Here is a 25,734-nt window from a genome sequence, read left to right as displayed (position 1 = left end):
GCATGTCGTCGGCGAGCATATCTCATGAGAGCCTCTCAATTCTGTACGTGCCAATTCGACCGAGTCATACATACATACATACGGTGCGATTCGGCAAACATGAACCTATCTCCAGGGCCAGTATGTCAATGGATTCCTTTCTCGGGGTTATCGTTATTATTATTACCTACCGTCCATATAAACGACCTATCGGTGATAGTGTACGCGCAGCATGGCAAGGAAAGGCCCTAGCGAGTACGGCACCTCGATCTATCTGCCTGCTCTATCATAACATAGCATAACCGTCGGAATAAAGTGATCGCAATCGCACCTATTGTGTAACACAATAAGAAAAAAAGGCTAATGCCAACAGAGCTGTGATACGGAAGCGATCGACGTTTCACGTACCGTCAACACGCTAACTTAATTGTTGACAAAACACGATTTTACTACTAGCGCTGGCCAGACAGAAAGCGTTGTCGGCCGCATATGCCAAACTCGGTCCAAGGATGCTCGGGGCGGCCAAGCAATTGCTGACTCGGGCCCGGGCCGGGCTTGGACCTAGGAGCGTCTGGCCGGGGAACATTCATTGGCAACAGACGGGAAGTCAGCGAGTCGTGGAAAGTTCTTGCGCGAGCGAAACGCAAGCGAAATTAAAATATGTTACAATGTCCACCGTCTACAATCGGGCAGCGCGAAGCATTGGGCCGCGCAACAGCTACGCAGTTAATCTGAACCCTCGGGCTAATCACAGGTCACATACCGAACCCCGCATCGTAAGAATGGGCTATTTTCCCATGCCCTTCACCTGCGGGGTGCCCTCACGCAGCGAGCGTACTACCATCCAAAAGTCAATCTATTATTGCCCGGCCGGTACCGCGTACGGCGGACGTGAGGTGGCACACAACGACGGGAGCTTTGTCCAAGCCGGATTAGCAAACGTTAAGAAACTGCCGTATTGTAATAAGTCGTGGTTATCAGCGCGTCAAATGACAAGGAAGAGCTCAATCATAAACTACGCTTATCCATGCCGGCCTGGTCGCTGTGGACGCGGATATGACACATAGCGTTACAGAAAAGTGTTCACAAACCATTAACAGCCCTGCTCGTGTATTTAATAACGTTTTCTACTCATCGTACCTTTGCGCTAGCTGTTACCAAAACTAAGATAAATCCTAACCAATTCGCCCACCTTGCTGTCTTGCTGACATAATATGACTGGTGAAAGTTATTCTAGTGCATGCACATATATCGTATTCACATGTGCATATATTGATTGTTTACTTCAGCATAAAAAAAAGAAGGATGCTCCATCTGTATAATTTCACAAAATCACATTTTCCTTCCTTTCTTTCCTTTTTTTTACTGTTGCAGTGGGTTGAGTACAATATGAACAAATAAAATATGTCACTTTCACACTACTCCATCACTTAGGAACAGCAAATCAGCAATCAGGATGACAGATATATTTATTTTCTTATTAATTATTTAAAATTTGTAGTCAGTATGAGACAGCTCACACTAAGCTTGCTTGGTTTTTAACAAGCTCTTGGTCAACAACGACACATACGTTTGGGACTCGGAAATAAACTGTGCAGTGCGTCTGTCTCAGCATGCTTTAAGAATGACAAGCCAAACCTTCATCTTATGCAAGTGTGGAAACTAACAGTTTATGCAACCACACACCCATAACACGTCTACAAACCTGTCATTCTTATGCACTAGAGGTTGAAGTTTGATGTCAAAATATATGTCACTTTCATCACTCATTGATTCATGCGTGACATCTCTTCTTGTACTAATCAAGACGTGGCTAAACGATACCATCTCCAATAAAATTTTTCTTTTCACATCTGCATGCAACACTTTTTGTTGTGAATGATGCAACTGCATAGAAGGTGGCATGCTCATAGCTTTAAAAAAATAAATTCTTGCAGTTCCAACTGGCATTCGTTCATTCCTAGAGCACATTTTCATTTCACTTCAATGCTCAAGCAGAATGTTCTCATAAGTGCATACTACTGCCCTCCGGATGTAAATTGTGCATTTTCAAGCGAGTTTCAAAACATTCTAAATGAAGTGCATATGCTATTTTGGCATTCTACTGTGATCATTAATGGCAATTTTAATTTCTCCATTATTAACTGGACAACAGAATCTGTCACAGCTGCTCACGCTCAATGGCATATTTTCCTTCATTCCTGTCTACACTTCATGTTACCTCAACTCATTACTCTCCCAACCTGTTCATCATGTACACTGGCCAATATTCTAGATCTCATCAGAGGTAGAAAAAAAAATTAACATTCAAATATGCAAAGCCATCAAAACTGCCCTGGGCCTACCATCTACGGCTTTGACTACGAGACTTCTCAAGACGGGCATACACAACACCTGGCAAGAATTAGCCGAAGCTCGTAAAGCCAGTCAGTTAGAATGACTTAAGCTCATGCCCACCGGGAGATCAGTGCTGCAACGGCTGAGCTACAGTGAAACCTTTATAGGCCACCACGGACTGAAAAGAAAGAATTCCTCCAAACATCTGCAAATCCCTGTGCATAGCACCAATTGTACCACAAGGAAAGAAGACAAGCCCAAGTGGATGCCCTACGGCAAAGACACAGGCAAGGTCCGGATGCCAGATACACCGACACAGTCAAATACCCGCAAAGAAATGCTTACACCCTGAACGTCACAGATTCTAAGGGCAGAGAGCTAGCGTCTGCCACAGTCCGTGCGCAAAACTCTGAGACTGCAGAAGAGACGGCGATCGCCCTAGCAACTACCACGTGCAGACGCAGCTGTAGTTCTTTCCGATTCTGAAGCAGCTGTCAGGAACTATGCTAAGGGTCTAGTGTCGACAGAAGCACTAAAGATATTGAAGCACGACAGCGCTTCGATCCGCTACACCTGCGTGACCTGGGTTCCTGGGCATGACGGGCTGGAGGGGAACGAATCAGCACACGCCGTGGCCCGAGGCCACACCTGCCGGGCCAACCCTTCCTACTCTCAAGATGCCGGTCTGCGTCAGCAGGGGCAGAGACCGTACCCATCACCTACTCAGCGATCCTTCAATATCACAGGCTGGAACGCAGGCTGCACCCACCACCTCACCCAAAGCTCACCGAAGAAGAAAGTACCACACTCAGAAGACTACAGAGTAACACTTACACCCACGGAATACTCATGCACAGACTATACCAAATGCTACAAGGAAATACTCATGCACAGACTATGCCCAATGCTACAAGGATACCGCTGCCCAATGTGCGGCTTACCATACACCTTGGCGCACCTGATCCTCGAGTGTCCATGGCATCTAGATACAGACGTATCGCCTTCACCGAAAGAATATAACGCCAGACAAGAAAGCGAAGACCTCATTGAAACGTGAGAGGCCAAGCTCGTCTCCGAGGGCCTGGAGCAACAATGACACCTCGTCGCCAGGGCCAAGGAGGCAGCGAAGGCCAGAGGATTCCTGGAATGAGGAGACCTCCCACCTAGAGTAGAACTGGGGCTTAACCCGGGATACTGTTTCAAAAATAAATGTTTATTCCTCCTCCTCCTCATCTCAACCAGCGATCCTCTAATCTGTTCCGGCATTACTCACCTGGACGGGCTGTCTGATCATGCAGTTATAGTAGGTCTGCTTAACTTCTCTTTAACAAAAAAGAAAACACTACTAAACACATTAGGTGCTACAATAGGGCCAACATTACTCGGCATAATTGTTAATTAGCCACCTTTGCAGACACAGTCGAGCTATTGAAGAGAACTGGTTATGTTTAGAGCCACCTTTGCAAATCTTATCAAAATGTTCGTCCTTTTTCTCAGCATTAGATGCAACAAAACATTCAGTAAACGCCTGCAGCACCTCATAAATAAAATGAAGCGCTCTATAGAATGGCAAATAAAAAAAAAAGGCAAGACATGGCAAAGATACATATTATGTGACAAAGAATGCCAGATGCTACTAAAATCCACATGCCAACAGGTTTACAGCTATGATTTATTATGAATAACAGTGATTATGGCATGTAATAAACCCCTATTCACAGCCTGACATAATCCTAATTCTGGTGGTGATGTAGTTCCTGAGTTATAGTGTGTGCAGTTACTAAATGACATGTTTTGTTGAATGTCCAATTGTGAAGACATCACTGCATGCCCTGACTTCCCCATGCAATCTGACATTTCTGAAATTGTTATTAGTGGGTCGGGCATTTTTACCTTACTAAACAGATTAAAAACTTAATCTACAACAGGTCACAGCAAATTTAATAACAAGCTACTCAAGAATGTGCCCCAGCTAGTGTCGCAACATACCCCCTGGGTTCATTCTTAAGACTGGTGAGTGGCTAAAGTGATCCCATTCTACAAATCCAGCGAGTGTTTATCACCCCTTAACTACCAATGAATATTACTAACCAGTACAATTCGCAAACTTATGGAACACATTATTAATTCACAAGTCATCGACTATTTCGAAGATCCCAGTTTAACATTCAACTACCAGCACAGGTTTTCATTTACATTACGACTTAGCATGAAACCACCACATTTACTCCATCTTTGCAGCAGCTCACCACTCTCTTGGCATCATCAAATTAAACCTAAAGCATGCTTTTGTCAACATACATAAACTTGCTTACACTACACTAATCCACACAAAGCTCGAATACGCATCGCTAATATAGCACTCTGGCAGGTAAACATTGTTGACGAGATTGCATTTGTTCAAAACTGGGCTGCTCACCTTCATATTTTCCGACTATTCATCTTACACTTCCGTGTCATCATTAAAAGCACGTACTGATTTACAAGCACTATCCCTTCGCCACAAATCAGTGCGTCTTTGCCTGCTTAACAAACTTTATAATCGTACTTCTCTTCACAATGATTTCTTTCAGTCACCACCTGTCGTATTTTCATGCCGGGATCACCACCTCATATTTAAGCGTACACCATCCTGCACGTTACAATATGCATGCTCCTTTATACCCTGCACCATCACTGAAGGGAACTGCTTTCCCTCTGATATTGCCACAGAATCTGACATTAAAATTTTACGACGTGCTACGCACTGTTAATTAGTTGCGTTTTTTATTACATTCTTGTTTAGTTGTTTTTGTGAGTTACTAATAAATACCTGTATTAATACCGTAGTTTATGTGTGCATGCATATTTTCAACATTTTATTTTGCTGTGTGCATAACTTTTGTTTTGCAATTCTTATGATTTCTTACATTCTGTTTCTTAATACCTAAACAATGTTAGCATACCTTTGTTCTGTACTTTGTCCTATTATTTGTTGTAACTATTTCTTTGTAATCTCATTTATGTTTGTACTCCCCCTGCCCCTGTTATCTGATGGGCACAACTGATGCCTTTAAGGGCACCGTTGAGCGCTGCAACACTGCTACTTTGATGTAGCAGTGTTGTGAGGCATTTTGCTACCCTAGGTAAAGTCAAACTACTGCACTCCTCTCCACTCTAGCACCAAATTTAGGTGCACCATGTGAAGAATTTTAAGACACATTGTAAGGCATTATAGTAACTAATATGGGAAGAAAGTTGGTACACAGGTTTCCAGGCATCACTTCATTGTTCTTTCAAAAGTCAGTCATCCATAGTGCATTTGAAATTGGATATTTTACGGAATCCAACATTGTCCTTTGCCATTGGTGAAATGTAAATGTTAAAGTGGGGTGAGGAACGACTAGATGCGATGTGCCCATCTAGAGCTGCCAAATCTAAGTGGCCACTTGTTTTGCCTACAGCACAATATACCACTGCTTGGTTGTGTTGCTGGTCAGAAATATACATACAAAATAACAGAAGGTGCTGCTGTGCCAATATATTCACAAAAGTCTTACATGATTATACAGGTGCCATCCATTAGCATCAAAACATGGCCTGCACAACAAGCACAGTATCTTCAGCGGAAATTGTAGTGTTACATCTTGCATACAGAAATGCAGAAAAGTGTAAACAAGGTGCACTCTGCTAAAATTTGTCTCGTGAATTCCTACTGTGCCAACTGTGCAGATTGATGGCATATAGTTTGATGTGGGAGCTAGCCCAATGCACATGTACACAAAGGAAAATTATTCACCTCTTAAATATGTGAAATGACGCCCAGGTAGGCACAGTAAATTTTCAACTTTGTATGCTTCAGTGTTATGCTAGAAGAAAACGTTTTTTTAGTGTGTTGCTGATTCACAATTATATACCAACTATGCATATAGGAGAAGAATCTGCAATCTTTTAGGCTGCGTGTTAAAATACCATGTATACAAACCCAGGGAAAACATGGGGAAGGCAGGAAATGGAAATTCAAGACGATGAGCAAACCGAGAACAAGATGAAAGCAGGAGCCAACGTTTCAACAAGTGGACTTGTCTTCTTCAAGGCGACATATGCTTTCCTCGCCACAGTTACAGATATTAAGAATCAATTTGGTTGATGCCCAGCCTGATACTCCGTGATTATACTGATAGATATGCATACAATTGTTTATCCTTTTTCTGTGGATTGCATTTCACCTACTAACAATTGAAAGATATCAGTCAACGTGAGATGCAAATAGTGTTGTACTTTGCGGAAGGTATGTATATATATATATATATATATATATATATATATAGCACCAGCAATTATGTTACAACCTTTGACGAGTCATGTGACGCGCTTGACACACCATGCTCGCCGCTGGGTTGTTGTGCTTTGAGTGCCACATGTTTTTCTGAGCACAGGTTTGACCGATAAAGATTTAATGCTGTGAAGTGATGTTTCCAGTGATGTCACAACAACGCAACAATGCTCTGAAGTATATATTTATTGATTTGACAGCAAGAATTCCATAGACATTTTCTGTAGCATGAAGGAAGGAGATGCAGATATGGTAGCAGATCTGAATCATTATTATTATTATTATTATTATTATTATTATTATATACATAATATTACTGTATTAATCATTAATATACATCATTGTACTGTGTGGTAGTACAATATATAGTATACCACTCAACACAGTCAGTGCTCAAAGTTAGCCAGGGCTCGAGAGAGTTCGGCCTCTCTTCCATTTTCTAAGCAGGGGTTCGGCCCCGTCTTTGCAGGTCAACTGTAGCACTGCGGCACCCATTCGACAAGCACTGTAGGTGATTTTATTGCCAATAGTGCCTTGTGAGGGGAAATTCCAACTCTCCAATTTTTTGGAATAATGACTTAAATAAACAACAAATCGGTTTACTACCTCTGTCCAAGCGGCGTGATTATGAATGCCTTAAATTGTTGCATAATTCAAATAACACCCCACACTACTCATTAAAGAACAACTATCTGTCTCCTGATAATTTGAAACCTACTAGGAATAGCCACAAACTTAACCTTGCTCCATTTCAACTGCATACTAACCTGTTTAAGTATAGCTTTCCTCATACAATTGAAAAATGGAACTTACTCCCAGGTGAAACTAGGTAAATTAGAAAAATCATTGTATTTACTTGATTCATGCTGCGTTTATTATACTGATTGTATCTTTTATATTGAAGTTATCATGTTTTTTAAGGCATTGAAGTTGATTTGTGCAGAAAAATATTTTGTTATATGCAATGTACAAACCCACTCCTGCGATAGCCCAATTGGACTACAGTATGTGAAAATAAAAATAAATAAATAAATAAGTGATTAATCAGTTGATAGGGCATGAACAAAGACAGAGCAACAGCTATTGTCCTACTTCTGCATGCATTTCCCCAAGGCATTGCACATGACAGTCACCACCCTTATTTGCTCGACTAATTAAGATTCTTGGCACAGCTAGCATACTGTTTCATGAGTCAGTTGAGTGTGAACCTACCTGTTCGTGAATTATTGAAGGCTCACCTTGGTTTCTTAGTTTACAAATTAATTTTAATTCGTTTATTTTTGCATTACGAGTACAGTGCTATTACTTTGTACACTTTTGCAGTAAGCAGGTGTGAAACCATGAAATATATTCTTGTAGTGCCCTGAGGTTCTAGGTCCTTTCGGCTCCCCTTATTACCACCGGTACCACTATAGCCGTTACCACCAGTGGTGCGGCCGGTATGTCGATCGATACCGCCGGAATGCTTTATTGAGCGATATATGTGTGAACGTGACACGCGCGGCTTGCCCGTAAATCCGTTTCACTTGCGCGTGCCGCGTCAACAGAAACACGCCGCTTTTCTTTCGTTCTTTTTCTGGTGGAAATGGGGCACAACATCGAATAAACGAAGCTTTGCACAACACGTTTACAAACGGACAAACACGAAATAACAACCACTCTGACTCATCATTAACATGTCTAATTGACCAACGATTTGGCGGCTGTCCATTGTATTTGTTAGGTTGTTAATTATGCTGTTTCTCACTGGTCAACCAAGCGAGACTGTACTAGTAATCATGCAAGCCGTTCGTTTTCTTGCATTTCGTGACTTGCTCGTCCGGCTCCTTTTGCCGACGAGAAGCAGCCTATATTTCTCGCTTTATCCCCAGCAGCAATACTCTACAAAACGAAATATTGTCCCTCCATTTAAACACCATTCAACCAGGTTTAATGTCCTCGACATTGAGCCACAATATGTAAGGAATATCGTTTAAAGGCCGCAGGCCAGGTGCCAATGGACATAAATCGGAGGGGCCGAGGGGCCAAAGAAACTAAACTGAAACATTGTTTGCCGTGAGTATTTTCTAAACAGCATGTGCCTTATATCTTAAATAAATAAATATAAAATAATCTAGACGGACATATGTTAGAACTTTGTTTTGTTTTGTCCATATTCAAACTCTTCTAGGTGGCGCCCCAACAGCTCATCGAAATGCACGCAGCGCGAATTCGAATCCACAGCGAGATTTGAGCGCGGGAAGCTGTTGTGTGCCAGTATGCTGGGGTAGGCTTGACAACTCAAAATTTTCTATTTGTACTTACGAAGCAGCAGTATTTGACAGAAAAGAATAATACTCTGATGCTCTTCTCACGCCTACAAGCGAGGGCGGCGTGATTAACAACACAGCGTAATGCGCAACGGTGAACGCCAACGAACTGCGTGCCGCCACCAACCTGGACGAAGCATTTTGGTAAGCTGGTATTTTATTTCTTGTTTGCAAAGTTTGTCGCAGGCAAACAATTTCTTTATTTCTAGAAGGATCGCATTTGACTTCGCTATCGTGAGTCTCACGCCGTGAACAACGGCTTCTGCGATATCCAGAACGTATTGATGTGCTCAGTGCGCATGCATGATGTAAGACGATAGAATAAGCAGAACTGTGTAACCTCTATATCGTACAAGGGGGAGAAGGCGCGAAGATTATATGTCAGTTGAATAAAAAGGACACATCTCGTTTGTACGCGTCCTTTTGTTTTAGTTACTGTATATTTTGGTAATGTATCGTCATATGGGTTTGCCAGTCATGGCCGGACTTGGTGCTCTCGTTCTCGCGTGCAAATGTGCCAGTTGGCTGAGGTGGCACTGTGAACAGCGCCAGACAGGGCGCGATTCCCCCGGTTCTTGAGCCTCTGGCCAAAAACTTATTTCTGGTATAGGAAAAATTTTCACAGCTGTGCACTGTACCCACCGTGGTTGCTTAGGGGTTATGGTGTTGGGCTGCTAAGCACGAGGTCGTGGGATCGATTCCCGGCCACGGCGGCCGCATTTTGATGGGGGCAGAATGCAGAAACACCCGTGTACTTTGATTTAGGTGCACGTTAAAGAACCTCAGGTGGTCAAAATTATTTCGGAGTCCCCCCACTATGGCGTGCCTCATAATCAGATTGTAGTTTTGGCAAGTAAAACTCCATGATCTATTTTTTTTTACCTCCGCACTATGTGTTTTGAAATGTTCTCCCTTGCTTAAGCGTGGTGGTACAAGCCTTTACCGTAGTTTTAGCTTTAAGATTTGACCATATTCTCTCGGTGCGTAATGCCTTTATATACAACAACCGCGGATAGAAGTTGCGACTGTTTGAGATCGTAGCGCCTTTCCTCTAAGTTGTAGTGATTAGATGTCATTGGAAATGTGTAAGGTTGGAAATGCTTGTTTTCATCCTTCACATTCTAGAATACAAATTTATACTAGGGTAATTAAAACTTGCAAAATGCAGTGTGAAACTTCATACTAAACTTTATTTATTCAAAGAAAATAAACAATATTTTCAATGTCCCTTTATAATAGCATCATTGTGCACTGTGGAGGTGAACTGGTTCGAAGGCGCAAACTGACTGAATGGATTCTTATCTTGCTTTAGCATAACTCAGTTTGAGTATGGAAGAAAAAGTACAGGTGACAGGATGAGCACTAACTTCTAACTGGTCTTATTCCACGACCCTACTGCACATTATATGCGCCGCTCATAGCACACATGAGAAAAACAACTGAAACAACAACCTTACAAGAAGCAGACGGCTGCAGTTCACTGAAAACGTGCCGACCAACTTAGAAAGTAAAGTTCCTTGCCTGATAAAGATAAGGAGGGTGTACTCGCGCACACCCTAACGTATTTGGCAATGGCATTAGCCTGATCAGTAATCTCGCGCATCAGTTGAATGTTACTGCATCCAATGATGACACATTCTTTAAAAAAACTAGTTTGCATCCACAAGTCTTGCAATGCATCGCAAGGGGCCTACTTCGTTAACTTTTATGAAGGTTGTAACTATGCTCGCCCAAGCAATCGTTGATACTGCATCAGAACGGCAAGTTGGGCCAGTTGGTTGGGATTCATACTAAGGTTTGTTACAGCGCAACCTAAGACAAGGACAACAGAAGGTACAAAACAGCGCCGTGTCGTCATTTTGTACCTTCTGTTGTCCTTGTCTTAGGTTGCGCTGTAACTAACCTTATTATGAATCATTGATACCCCTTCCCGTCTGTCTAATGTAGACGCCCTTGCACAACAAGGGAAACTTTTATACCATAGCTCAAGTGCAATTAACATGCCCGTTCATGTCTTTTTTCCAACCAGTGTGTCAAAACAGATATAAAATACTCGCAAATATGCAATGACCACTACGTCACTTCACATTTATTCTGCAATATTCTGCTATCTCAACTGCAGGTTGCCAAGAATGAAAAATTACCAGAGTGCACTACTCGAATGGTGTTCACTGTATCTGACGAGTGTCTTGATTTACCTATTTGATGAGATGTCAGTGAAAAGCTTTGTATGATGGTTACAAATGGCCGGTAACAGCATTTAAGACAGCCTAGGATTTGTGAAGGCACGAGAATGAAAGCCTGTGAAATAAATAAAAGGTGAAAATAAACTGCCCTTACCATGACAATGCTTCTGCGCACTATTGCATCAATCTTTACAAAAACTTTGTCAAATAGGGGCACTGGGAAAGAGCAGCTGCAGTTTTTTCTCGACATGTCAGCAGTTTTTGGCGAGCAAGTACAGTCCCTACCAAATGCGAAGTAGCGCGATCTTGGTAACAGTTCGCTTTGCGAACCTTTACAAGACTGTGCCCCAGGTTTGCACATTCATAATATATGCAGTGCACTGATGACACTGTTTCTGTCTGAAACCACTTATATTACTGATGCGGAGCGCATTGTCACGTGAATTTCTAAAGAAAAATTCGCTTGTTTGTTTGTTTTTTTTGTCGGAAAAAAAAAAGACCACACATGAACTAGGTCGTTGTAACGCTGTTATCGGTCATTTCTCGGCGTATTCCACAACCTTTGCATTGGCACCATATTCGCTAAGTAAGGAAATAAACATTCATTACAAGTACATATTAATTGCTTGTTCACAATGGAAAAAAAAAACTTGAGTAGCACAAACATAAACCTATCAACATAGAGTGGGTGATGTTCACGGAAAGCACTCATTAATTTTTTTCTTGGCCACAGTTAGTTGTCATATCCAGTATGTAATTTAATGGTGGTTTCCGAGAAACCTGTACAGGTCTCCTTCGTAGCTTCATGCTAAAGTAGGGTGGGTGAAAATTTTTCCTGTCATGAATTTTACTTGCCTTGCAGGCTTCCACAGAACTGATCTGCCATAATCAAATAGTGCTCTGTAAAGTAAAATAAGGAACACCTTTTCTTCATATACCTGTATTTCACTCATTGACCTCTACCAAGCTACTCATGTAAATATGTATTTACTGCTCGAAAACGGGCAATTCATGCTCCAGTGTGTCAAATTTGCCACCTCCCAGAGCTGCTCCAAAACTTCTTTGACTGCTTCCATCCCTGTATGAGTGGCCCATATAATGTTTAATGAAATTATCACTGGCATCCCAGAAACTTCAACATTTAACATCCGCCTGCCAAAGTGTCTACATCTCAACATTTTGGTTAGAACTGATCACTTTATTTGCTGCAGGACTGAAGCTGTCTTGATATCTACAATACATTGGACACTACATGCAGGATTATGAATGGATACCTGAACACTGCTTGAAGGAGCAAGCTCTACAGCATCACTTATGCTCCTTTCCATGGTTTGGCAAGAGGAACCGTGGCACGCAACTCTACAGGCACCTGTGCTCTTCACTACCTTCGGAGGAGAGATGCATTGGTATGCTGTACATATATTTGACTGTGGGTTCCAGCTGCATCTCTTGCATTGTCATTCGATGTGCAGGTAGAGGAGTTACCTATTGGGCGCACATGTTGGTTAACGATACAAAAAGGAAGGTGCTTCTTTGAACACCGATGACCCTGTCCTCCACTTATTTATTTTAATTTTCTTGTAACCTTATTTTTGCTGATTATATAAAGGTCGCAGGCAATTAAGCCAAGAAAAGCGTTGGTGTAATTAGCTGTGGTTGAAATTGAAATGTAGAAAATATTGAAAGAAAGTCATGAAAGCAGACGAAAGGACCTTGTCTGTGGTGGTGACTGAACCCACAACCTTTGCAGTACACACGCGATGCACTACCAATTGTGCTAACTTGGGTATTTATGGTATTTATGCCCTGGGAGTGTTATCCAGCGCCATTTAGAGCCATGGTGGGCAGATGTGGAACATCTTTTTTTGCACGATGGTGTCGCGTAACACCTGAACTGAAGAGAGCAGGCATGTGGCTAATAAACCCATGCATGCTACCTAAAGGCATCAAAGCTGTGAGGTTTCAAACCCTCGCATGAATGAATGAGAAGGAAAACGGGCTTCATTTTTTTAAAATCACGACCATATAAAGCCAGCAGGCAATGAAGCCAAGAAAAGCATAGGGGTAACTAGCTGTGGTTGAAACTGAAATGTTGAATTGGCTCTGCGGCCATCTATCAAATTTCACCGCAATGCATTATCATAACTCAATGGGCAGCACGTTTAAAAATTATAATTCAGAAGACTGCCAGAATTTCATCAAATGAGCAGTTAGCAAGAATGATAGTGTATGCCCTTCTAATATTCTTCGTATTTATGGCACTTATTCGTAACTTTTCCGCTGTGTTATATCAGTGTTTTAATTCGGACCAAAACTGTGCTATAATGTAGCAATGAGGTTATGGTCTAGTGGCGTAAATGTGCATGTTAATAAGAGGGCAAATCGCCTTAACGTTAACTGAGAGTTGTTTAAACTTGGGCAGCCTTCCGAAATATACTTTTTTTGAAGTTGCTGTCCATTGAGTTTCACTGGTGCACCGTGTCATGCGAGCTACCGCAACGAGATGGCGCTGTGTACACGGTCATGTAAGATGCGGAACAACGCCTCTGGGAGAGTGGACCAGACCGTGTAAGCCGAGCCGGCATGTAGCCGTGCTTGTTTTGCATACACAACCTAGTAAACAGTTCCAGTTAACACTTACGTTTTGTCAATCACGTATGCTCGTCACCCGACCATGACATGGAGGCAACGGTGGGATACTCGATAACGCTGTGAGAAATGCACCACGCAAGTAGAAGTCTACATCACAGCGCACTGCGGTGAATACGAAACTTTGCTACCCATGGCTTCACCTACAGTGTCCACAGCCCAGCACGCAGCTCCACTAAACTCGTTCGTCGTCCAACTGCCGGAAAAAACTTGATTTTCGGCAGCCCGAGGAGTAGAAACGGTGGCTCACGAGAAGGGAGGGCTATAGAGCTATCTCCAGACTAAAGACGACGACGAGACGCAGGTGAACACACTCATTTATGCCATGGGTCGTGAAGCCAAAGACGTCCTAGCCTTGCTCAGGCTTTGTGATGCTGAGAAACTCTACTACAACACAGTAATGCAACTGTTCATAAAAAATTTCCTGACACGGATGAACATGATATACGAGTGTGCAAAGTTCAACAGCCAGAAGCAAGACGTGCATGAGACAGCCGATATGTTCATCACCGAACTCTTCAGGCTCGTTGAAGCCTCTGAGTACAGCGCCCTGAAAGAGGAACTGATCTGTGATAGACTCGTGGTCGGTCCCACAGACACGTAGGTAAGTGAGAAGCTGCAACTTAATGCTGAGCTTACTCTGGAAGCCGCTGTCAACGCTGCTCGCAACATGGCGGCAACAATCAAACAGCAGCAAAAGGACCTACGGCCACAGCTACAATCACTTGAAGCTGTAGACACCATGCACAGCTTCTCGAAGAGCAAAGGAAAGTCAAATAATTCTCGTAAAAACCAGCGTGACCAAACTGCGCTGACATGCAAATGGTATGGCTCAACAAGACACCTATGGTTCACCATCACACACTATGTGCACGGCGAATGGCAAAACATGCAGTGCCTGCAGTAAAAAGGAACACAGCTGCCATATGCTTTTCCGCTTCCAAAAAGCAGAACAAAATGCACATACCAAGCTGTTTTGGAAGAGGTTTACTTGGACAATTAACTGACCAACAGGATCCTGGGCCATGAAAAATCAATGTGATGGTCAATGGCTTCAAGGTAGACACTGGTGCAGATGTGACTGCCATGCCAACAAGCCTCTACGACGAACAAGTCACGGGAAACCTGAAGCAAGCAAAAGAACAGCTGCTCGGACCCGGCAGGACCAAAAAAAGCAACGGTTAGACTGCTACCGTGTGCTGAAATGGCTGGTTGTGTCAAGAACAAATTTATGTAATAGACAAGCTGCATGACGCACTTTTTGACGTCCCCCCGCAATCAAATCCTTCAATGTCCAACCAAGTCTCCTAGAAGTAGCGGAGTCAAAAGGCAAGGTCAGCGACCCAGCCAACATTTTATGCCACTACCTCTACCTGGCTACAGACCTGGGCCTACCTTCTCAGGACCGATTACAATATATCGCTACTCCCTGATGCCAAGCGGCGTGCTATTATGTACTCGGGGCGAGTACCTCTGCCCATGTTGCCGAGTGTCCAAATGTGAGTTGGAGAGAACGGAGAGCCTGGGTGTCATCATAAAGGTCGAAGAAACCACAGAGTGGCATGCACCTATGGTAGTGGCTAAAAATAAAGGAGGCGAGCTTCAAATCTGCAGTGACTGGAGGGTTAAAATAGAACATTCTGTGAGAATGAGTCTTAGTGCCCACCATCAATGATTGCCTGGCCAAACTCACCGGAGCTGCCTGGTTTAGCAAACTTGATGCTATAGCCGGATATTGGTTACTGGTTACCCGAGTCCCAGAGGTACAACACTTTCCTGACGCCACTTGGCCATTTTAAGTTCCTCTGATTGTCCTTCAGAATTTCCACAGCAACTGAATTTTTCCACTGGGAAATGCTAAGACTGCTAGAAGGCCTGGACGGCCAAGCATGTCTGCAAGACGACATAATAGTGTTTGGCCGCACGAAGACAGAACATGATGCACGACTGCACAAAGTACTTCAGCACCTGCAAGAAGCTGGCATCACCCTAAACGCAAGAAAGTGTGTACTACACCAGCAGTAAAAAATCGGGCCCCTTGGTTAACCCCCTTCTCGTTCATTACATAACGAGGGTCTCGAATCTGGCAACATTGGTGCCTTCAGGTACTACGTGTGGGTTTATTGATCAGTTGCCTTCACCCAAAAAGATCACATACTCGTGATGCCTGCGACAGAAAGGATGCTCTACATATCGCCAAGGTTTGTGAGTGGTGGCACTGGCTAACAATCCCAGGGTTAGTTCTAGTAGTAACATAAGTACCCCAGAAAATAGATGGGAAGACGGTGCTGTGTTAGCTCGGTCGGTAGAGCATCACACACGTAATGCGTAGATGTGGAATCGTTCCCCACCTGCGGGAAGTTGTTTCTTCATCCACTTTCAGTTCCGTTAATTTTCCCTGTGTTGTCCTTGGTGCCTTTGTTTGTTGGCGTCTTATTAATAAAAATCGGGCCCCTCGGTTAACCTGCTTTCTTCTCGTTCATTACATAACAAGGGTCTCGATTCCGGCAACATTGATGCCTTCAGTTGGCATGTGGGGCTTTATTGACCAGTTGCCTTCACCCAAAAAGATCACGTACTTGTGATGCCTGCAGCAGAAAGGATGTTCCACATCCACCGCGTGTATGCCATGTTTTCTAAGAAAGCAGGAACTATTCATATAATCTCTCTGGAAGTTCATAAAAGAGGGGGAGGGAGGAAAGATTGCAAAGAAGGGAACAGGGTCAAACAAATCGAGGTGTAGCAACCTGTGTAAACCGAAAGCAAAAAACATTCATACACATACTTGTGAGAAATAGAAAAAAAAAAGAATAATTACACAGTCATTCTTTGATATTAAAAGAGCTTCTGATATCAGTTGTGAATTCATGTTTCTACTTCTGCCAAGAATATATTTCAAGTTGTGGATGACAAGTGCATGTGTTACAATGCTCACCTACATTGGTCTTACTTTGTTTTTATATTCTGCAAATGTTCTCTTGCCCTTTCATCAGTGCAGCGTCCAATTTGGCTTGTGTAGAGCTTACCAGAAGTAAGAGGTTATTTGGTAAACCATTCCAATGGCACAATTCATGAACGGTGTTGCATGCCTTTTGTTAAAAGCAGCTGTATTTTTACACTCAAGCGTGGGAAAAAAGCTTAGATGGCTTCTTCGGAACCAGCAGCACGAATGGGGCCCCATATTTGTCATTAACCTTCTTCAGTGAGTGCAACTGCTGTGCTCATGAGGCAGTGCCTCTGGCTGCTTCAAACTGCGCACTGTTACCTTTGCTGCTATCCACTCCTGAAGTTTTCGCAGTAGGGATTCTGAGATTCCGATGATGAGAGTGAGGGAGGCCAGCTGTTATGAACATGCCAACGTGAGCACAAAATCTATTGCGCCTTGTGTTTATACACATTTTTAGAGCCTATTCAAGGCACATTGTGCAATTGTGGGCTTAACATGGATTCAGGCTGGTTCATGCAGTAGCTAACCTTTCTTTGCTCTTAGTTGGTAACTTCAGGAAACATGCATTAGGGTGAGCATCAGATGTTTACCTAAGATATGCAGCATATTGTCAATGGGTTAATGAAGTTGAGTCTGACGAAGTCTTGTCCGGTTAGGAAGAGTCAAGGGAAAAAACAGAACTGACACCGACCAAAGTGAAAAATTATTTAAAGACACGTGGGAGCCTTGCTTACAATGCTTTCACCATGCGTGTCTCATGTGTAAAGGTTAGTCCTTTTCCGTGCCCATTAAAGACATTTCAAATGTTATCTACCGTATTCTCATGTGTCATATTAGAGTTAGGTTGTAAAAGAATCAAGATATCGATGTATGTAAAAACACTTAGAACCACGGCGTTGTCAAATATCTAGTGATGTAATGTCACAAAGCACAGGAGCATTGCGATTATCACATTTCAAAACCCCTACTGCAAAAGCTTAAATTCCAAATGCAATGAAATTTCACTTTGGCTATATTGGTAATAAATTTGTAGTAAATACTACTGTAGTCATCTTGGCAAAGCTGCGGGGCTGGTATCTAATTTTCTTTTTGATATTCTTTTAATACTGTATTAGCAGACGACACATGAACCTGGTGGTTAGTGGCTATGACGAGAGTCCACATCGCCTTCAGGTTTTTATCACTACAGGCAGCTGCAGGTGGTCCCTTATCTCGTAGGCCACACTAAGGTGCCCTGCAATCTGAGTCATGCCTCACTGCCAGTTACTGGTAATTGTGGCATTCATTTCAGTCTCGGTATCAAGATTGCTAGAATGCTGTTTTGTATTTACACTGTTTGAATCATTTTTTTATGCAGCCCTAACTTTTGTTGTGGTTGGGCTTTAAGGGCTGTAAAACAGCAAAAGCCAGCAGTGCGCACACTTTAAAGCAGCTGAAGCAGCTGGAAGTACTGCCTCATGAGCACCAAGTGATGCACTCACTGCAGAAGGTTGCTGACAAGCATGGGCTCTGAGTTGGGCTGTTTGGTGTTGCGCTGCCAAGCCTGATGGTGGATAATCAAATTGTAGCTGTGGCAGCTGCATTTTGATAGGTGTGAAATGCAAAAATGCATGTGTGTTTTGCACTGTATGCATAGTAGAGTAACCAAGGGGGTCAAAATTATTCCAGAATCCCTCGTACTTCATGCCTCATAATCATATTGTGGTTTTGGCAAATAAAACTACAAAATTTGGTTCAATATATTAGTTGGTGCCCTTTGATGTTCCAGTTCTCTAATTTTCTTGCTTATAAAAGCTCTGTTCTTGGTATAAATGATGAATTTGTTATTACAAAAGGCTAACCTTTAATCTAACTTAACTCATTAATTTCCTTTAGTGTCCCTTTTCCATGCATTAAAAGCATGGAACACTAATACATTTGCATTAATTTTTATTTGACTCGTGCTCAACAGCTAGATGCCATAGAAGAGAACTACTACCGTGGGCTTCAAGTTGATAGGTTGCCGTATAAAAGCTTGTCTTTTCTTTTAGAGATAAAAACACCTGAGCCTAGTTTTCTGTCTTTATATAGACTATTGAGATAGGCAAACACCACTTGCATGATAGATCAGTGATTAGTTATGTGTTCAGTTTTTGCCCCCACCCCAAAAAAAGAAAGTGAACTTGTGGGATCGTTCTCCACCTGTGGCAAGTTGTTTTTTCATGCACTTTCATTTCAATTAATTTATCATTTCGTTATTTCATTTATTAAGCTCAAGTAATTTCTCCTATGTTGTCCTTGGTGTTTGTTGGCTTCTTATGATATTACTAGTAAAAATTGGGCCCTCGGTTAACCCTCTTTCTTCTCATTTATTACATAACGAGTGTCTCGAATCAGGCAACATTGATGCCTTCAGGTAGCATGTGTGGGTTTATTGACCGGTTGCCTTCACTAAAAAAAGATCACGTTCTCGTGACGCCTGCGGCAGAAAGGATGTTCCATGTCCGCCGCCAAGGTCTGTGAGTGGTAACGCTGGCTAACACTCCCAGGGTTCTACAAGGAAACATAAATACCCAAGAAAGTGGATCGGTAAACGGCGCCGCGGTGCTCAATTGGTAGAGCATCGCATGCGAAATGCGAAGGTTGTGGGATCGTTCCCCACCTGTGGCAGGTTGTTTTTTCATCCACTTTCATTTCCATTAATTTATCGTTTCATTATTTCATTTATTAAGCTCAAGTAATTTCCCCTATGTTGTCCTTGGTGTCAGTGTTTGTTGGCTTATGATATGAATAATAAAAATAGGGGCCCTCGGTTAACCACCTTTCTTCCTGCAATAACATTTTTCATGGAGGATAACAAAAGCACGCTTGACTTTCTTTAAAAAAATATGCTTCATGTAGACAGTTTCTGCGTCCTTGTCTGTTTGCAACCTAAAAACATGAAAAACAGCTAGTAAAAGGCAGCAGAAAATTTTAAACGAACTGCTGATATTGCAGTAATAAAAACTCTTCACAAAGAATAGCTAATAAAAATATTTTAGAAATTTCAGTGGTTTTCTGAAAATAAAATTGGCATGGAAAAGGTTAATCTTGTATGGGGCACTAAGAACAGTAGTAAAACAAATTAGTCACCTAACGCAATCTGTGTAATGAATTGAGGACAAGTGCTCTATAAACAATTACATGTTTTCGATGAGAGATGGTGATTATTTTCCGACACATGTCGATCTTTATTTGCTAATGTGGAAAACCACAATCGCTTCCCTCTCAGCTCTCTCGGGGCTCTGCAACTAACCTCATGTGCTGGAAGATAGGGAAACACCCACGGCTCATATGTTCAGCCATGTGGCTACTGTAGTTATTTGTGCAAGTTCTGGGTTCACCCACTCCCTCATTGAAACATTGATAATGATTACGATTACTAATACTCGTTTCCATCCAGGAGCCAAATCAGCTTGTAGTTGATGCTAGTCCTGTTGACAGGTCTTTATCCTTGTTTCTTCCTGCTATCATACTTCTAAGAATAAATAATCTTGCATACTATTGCTGAAAGCTGGGAGAGTTGGTTACTGGCATTAGGAAACATAGTTACTACACTATAAGATGAAACACATGAAATGCACAGGATGAGCACTACACATGAACTTGTTTTAGTACATGAGTGCAATTATATGCATGCATGAAATGCTCAAATTTGCAGCAAAATTTGACTATACGTGACATATAACATACATCACTCATTCTATTTTGCATGTACCGTACATCTTTTTCAAGTAATCAATTCTTATATTCGAGATTTCAATAGAAGGTGTGCTATTGCATTTATCGGTTTGTCTGGGAAGGCCCTTATATATCAGTGTGGAATTTTAGGCTTACATTTTCTGAGTATGTTGTGCTGTTGTATTTTGCCATGTATTGACATCTTTTACAATGTCCTGCAAGTGTTTCAGGCCTTGCTGACACGCTAACCTGCGCAGAATGCTCAGCCTGTCTTTGAGGCACCTTTGAGTGCCTTTAATGCCTTCAGCAGCAAGTGTTATACCCGTCACATGAGCATGCCAAAGGTCCTTTGAAGTTAAGGAGCATTGAGCTTTATTAGTTCAACGGATATATGTCGGTGCTACATGGTCTCCAGGTAGTCTCCGTTGAAGCTTTTAACAGAGACCGCAATGTATCCTTAGCGCTACCATCACCTTGAAAGTAATAAAAAAATATAGCCCAATGCGTCTTATAATAAATTTGTCACATTTTTTTCAGCAGCATTTATTTTTCCTAATACATAGAAACATCAAAACAAAATGCACACATAGTAAAGGCATTACTTTATCACAAACAGATGTATTTATTGTAATGATGGCCACCATGTGTACCGCTTCGTACACCGCACATTGGCGTCGATTATTCATTGCTGCCTTTGCTTCAGCTGCTTTGTTTCGTTCATTGTGGCTAGGTAGCGGTAGGTACACGTAAACGCTGTAAAAACTAAAAAACAAAAGTGACGAGGAAAGATGTGTAGAAAAAAGCCAAGGAGACTGGGATACCTAGCAGCCACTAACCAAAGAACCAAATCGCACATGGCAACCGTGTTGTGTTGAGGTTGCTGCTGACGACAGGCCGTACCGGTGTTGCTGTACCGGCGCTTTCATGATGGAGATTGCGGGTGTCCCGAAAGTGTTTAGTACTTTAGTAACAGTATTCAGTACTTATAAGCTTGTTCTGAAGAGGTAAAAATTGAACTTCCATATCTTTAGATTATTTTTTCTACTGTCAGACGCCCTCTAGGCTTGGGAGTATTCCCTTGAGGTTTCAAAGGACGAACGCGCACTCCTTTGACTCAAAGCCACCTTCCAGTAGGGCTCCTTTGCTGTGCCTGTGTGACAGTGCACATTCTCCCTTGAAGTAAAGAATCTTTGGTTCAGAGGACTTTGAAAGTGCCCGTGTGACTGGGGTATTATGTAGGATAGACCAGGATTTGTGGTAATGGCAGGCTGCAGGAGCATTGTGCACAGATGTAGGTGGTAACAGCATCTGGATATCTCACAAAACATTGCAAAACATGCCAAACTGTGACTGTACACATGCAGTTTGCAAATATAAGGCAGGGAAGTGCAGATTTGTATACTAGATCTTTTCCATCCAAGAAACCAATAACTGCATTAACTAACCTTCTACAGGGGTCTTGCATAAAGAAGTTGGTTACTTGAACAATATGATGTATGACATGGGTGCATCATGAATCACATAGTTTATATGTCGTGTATTGTGAAATTTCCTGCGAATGTGTCGTTTTTATGTATGTAATCATTGTTTAGTGAGGTTGTTGATGTCCAGCACCCATTCTCTGCATATCATGTTGGTATTTTGTTTTGTCTTAGAACTGTAATTATGTTTCATAAAACCTTACATTGCTAAAATTAGACTTTGGGGCAGTTTGGTCTTTTCATCCACATTCTTGTTTTTGTCATTTCCCTTACCATGCAAGCATTTTTCTGGAGCACTTGCAGTATTTCGTCATGCTCTTGCGTTTACAAACCGGATGTCTGTCTGTGAACAGCTCAAACCACTTGTAGCATGCAAATCTGATGCACCCTCAATAGAACTCCATAGTGAATGTATTGCTAAAAATATTTTTCAGGGGATGAAGCACTTCTATAACTACAAAGTTTTGCAGCAATAAAGAAGCAGAATGCTTGCATCTGTGTAATCTATATATAATATTTTCTTTGTATCATCTTTTATCTGACTGTCTGTCAGCATGGTAACATTGCATATTATCTTCTTAACATTCATGAGTTCCAAATAGCTACTATAATCTTTTTGTCCTCACATTTTCTGCAATATCCTTCACCGGAAGGACAACTAGCAGTTCACTTGATTTACCACTTACAGGCAACAAATTCATCATAATAGTAGTGTCATGCCTATTGCTTAAAAGCTCCTAAACGATTTTGCACATCTGAAAGTTCCTTGAATTCATGCAAGCAGGTGCTGCTTATATGATGGCTGAATGCTGATGTGATTGGTTTTTAGGCCAATGTGAAAGAAAAACGCCAGTACCTATGTGTTGCTTTATGATGTTGACCTGTATTTATTATTACGTTGGTGAACTGTGTGTGCACTCTGAAGATATGCACATTACTGCTGGTGTTTTGTATAATCTGTGTATAATACAACATATATTATCAAGAACACATTCATTTTATTAGTTTTTGTAATATGTTGTCATGATTTCCTTTCATTGTCAGTGCTGCAAGGCGTCCTAATACCTAATTAAAGAGCTTCTGCAGACATAAAGAGTTGATTCAAAATTTCAGAAGCTTTTAATCACTGCAGCTATAGGTTTTTTTAATATAAGCTTTCTTCACTACAAAATGGGGGTTCCTAAATTGGTTATTTGCGCCTATAAACCACCCGAGCTGGATGAAAATACTTTTCAGAAATTGCTCGAAGGTCTATTATACTTAAGTCAGAATAAGAAGATACTCTTTGCAGATAAAAAACATTAATGGTCTATCTCACATAATGAAACATTCTGGAAGGCCTTGTGGTCATCCGTAGAAACACTTGTTTGTAGCTTTGTCAGTGCCGTGATGTTTCAACCTTAGCCTACAAGATAACGATACTCACACCATGTGAAATTTTCGCGAAGTAGTCTGTTTGTGCATTCTGCGACTTAAAAGGAAGGGGTCTGGACACTGACCAAAATGGTTTAAAGTACTTATTTGAATTTTTGAAGCTATTTGAATTTATTTGAATTTGAAAATGTAAAAAACTATTTTAAACATTTTGGTCGGTGTCTGGACCTCTTCCTTTTAGTATGCATCATCCCGACCAGACGGGCTTTCGTCATACTCTCCACTTCATCCAGTCTGCAACTGTACAATGGGCTGTAATTTTTCCTAAAATCTGAGGTGGCCAAGATGCACTTGGAGTGGTAGCATTGAATGGCCCAGCACTGTTGAATAATTGGTGATGCTATGTTTAAATATTCATGCGGTGTCTGTTTGCAATACAATAGTACATAATCTATTTTGTTTGGTTTTCCAGAATGCTCCCTATCATGCACTGCCATCTCAACAGTACCATGGCTTTTTGTGTGGATTCCTTCCCTTTTGAAGGCCACCACTGTTTGCACAGCATCACAGCCTGCCTGCCTTGATCTTGCGGAAGAAGAAAATACAAAATGCCTATTTTTTGAAATGCATGCATGGCTTCATGCAACACCACCTGTCGTCGGGGTGTTAAGGCTTTTTGCAGAGAAAATGTAATGACGCCTTATGTGTGCCTTGGTGGCAAAGTGTTTGCCTCTTTGCCTGTGTAAAAATTTCACACTTATGGATACTGTTAAAGGTTCCTGTATCATATTTTCTTTCACATCCTAAGAAATTTTTGTTTCATTATAAAACTAAAAATTATTGTTGAATTGCTGCTTTGTGTGATATGCAATATTCAGCTCAAGGTGATCAGCAGAGGTCGAACAAGTGTTATGTCAGGTGGAGAAATGTTTTTGAGAAGTGGACTTCTTCGTTAGGGTAACAACCGTTTTCCTTGGCAGTATTTATATAGTTCACTTTTCTCCACTCCATGGATATCCAGCAAAATGAGTGAGTGCATAGAGAAGGTGAGGTAAGTTTAAATGCTCACCATGGGGGTTTAGTTGGGGTAGCAAGGTGTGTAGAAGTATGGGAGTTTGGCAGGTTGCTGGCACCAATTTCTGAGTGATCTTGTTGTTTGTGTCTATGTCAGTTATATAAGGCGAGGCGTCTTCTGACGCCAGAAATTTTGAAAAAAAAAACTCCTTATATTTGTGGAAATTCAGTGTGCCCCTGGGGCTACTACGAGCACTTGGGGCAACTGGGTAGATGCAGCTCTCCAATGAACTTTTTTGACACAAACTTGTGTATGTACGCTGGGTGTGTGCCATTGCATATGTGCCACTCTTTAATGAACCTCTTTGATGCTGACTTAGGTCATGGGGCATCACAACACAAACCTATGTAGCGACATCTGTGTATGCAAGTAAGTGTGAGCTGGAATTGTCTGCTTGGATTTTCTTTCCCTGATGACGACTAGTCCCCTTGTTGAATTAACTTCAGCCTGAGATATCACCTGTTTGTCTACTGTTATCACATTATGCCCATTTTGCTGTGAACTTGTCATGTTCTCTAGCTGGCAAGCTTGAATTTCAGGTGCTGCACGCTAAGGAAATTGATTCAGAGTGGGTGGTACCACTTCTGCTTTTTCTTTGCAGCCGTGTGTTACATGAGAGAATAAGTTGTACGTAGATGTCTATTAGAAATAGCATAGGTATTCAAAGGTACTTTCATTATGTTCTAGGTCATTGGTGCTGTCTGGCCTCCTTTGCATCATTTTTTGTAGCATGCTTTTTACATGCAAAAACAAATGTGGCCTGTTCTAATGCATGCAAGGACTGCCCAATAGCTCATGATGTTTTGAGCCGCTGAATTTCAGTCTTGGCTGCACTTGTGGATTTTCAACTGTACTGAAGCTTGCAATATGCTTGAATTTCCTGTCAAACTGGTTTGCTTGTTTGTATCCATTTTATTGAATTATTTCACTTTCATTATGCTAATAGTCATTGATTGTACTATCATGCTGGCACATTTGATTCTCGAACTGCAATAAATTTCCAGACATTTTATTGCTTTGTCATGGTTTTTGCACTCGTCAGACACAATCTACTAAACACACACACAAAAAACTCCCTTCAACCTCGTAAAATTCCCAAAAAGTGCATAATAAACTCCCAGACCTACCTGTAAAAGCCCTAATAAGGAGCTAAAATGCACTCCCAAAACATCTGTTTAAAACTCTTAGTAAAACAGCTCCCTAAAGCTGTAAAAATTCACTCCCAAGCATTCTCGTATATGTTCCCATAAAAAGCAAAAATCGAACTCTCAAAACTCTCCATAAGTGCTCCCTTAAGCAGAGCTCCCAAAATATGGGAACGGTTGCTCCCAGGTTTACACCTAAGCACTCCTACAAGGAGGTAAAATAATTTCCCAAAGGTAT

The 25,734-nt window shown here is 41.8% G+C and overlaps 1 long non-coding RNA gene across 2 annotated transcripts; it reads left to right on the top strand.

The window, feature by feature from the left end:
- Nucleotides 1–8,873: 8,873 nt before the first annotated feature.
- LOC140218991 (uncharacterized) lies at nucleotides 8,874–25,363 on the top strand. 2 transcript variants are annotated; one of them, XR_011895236.1, is made up of 3 exons: nucleotides 8,874–9,084; nucleotides 12,385–12,532; nucleotides 23,749–25,363. It is a non-coding gene; the product is annotated as an uncharacterized lncRNA (long non-coding RNA). The 2 variants fall into 2 exon arrangements; XR_011895235.1 differs by lacking the exon at nucleotides 8,874–9,084 and having other exon boundaries at nucleotides 11,678–12,532.
- The last annotated feature ends 371 nt before the right edge of the window (nucleotides 25,364–25,734 follow it).

This window comes from Dermacentor andersoni, chromosome 6 (genome assembly GCF_023375885.2).
Source record: "Dermacentor andersoni chromosome 6, qqDerAnde1_hic_scaffold, whole genome shotgun sequence".
Lineage (NCBI taxonomy): Eukaryota > Metazoa > Arthropoda > Arachnida > Ixodida > Ixodidae > Dermacentor > Dermacentor andersoni.
This window is presented reverse-complemented; position numbering and strand designations above follow the sequence as displayed.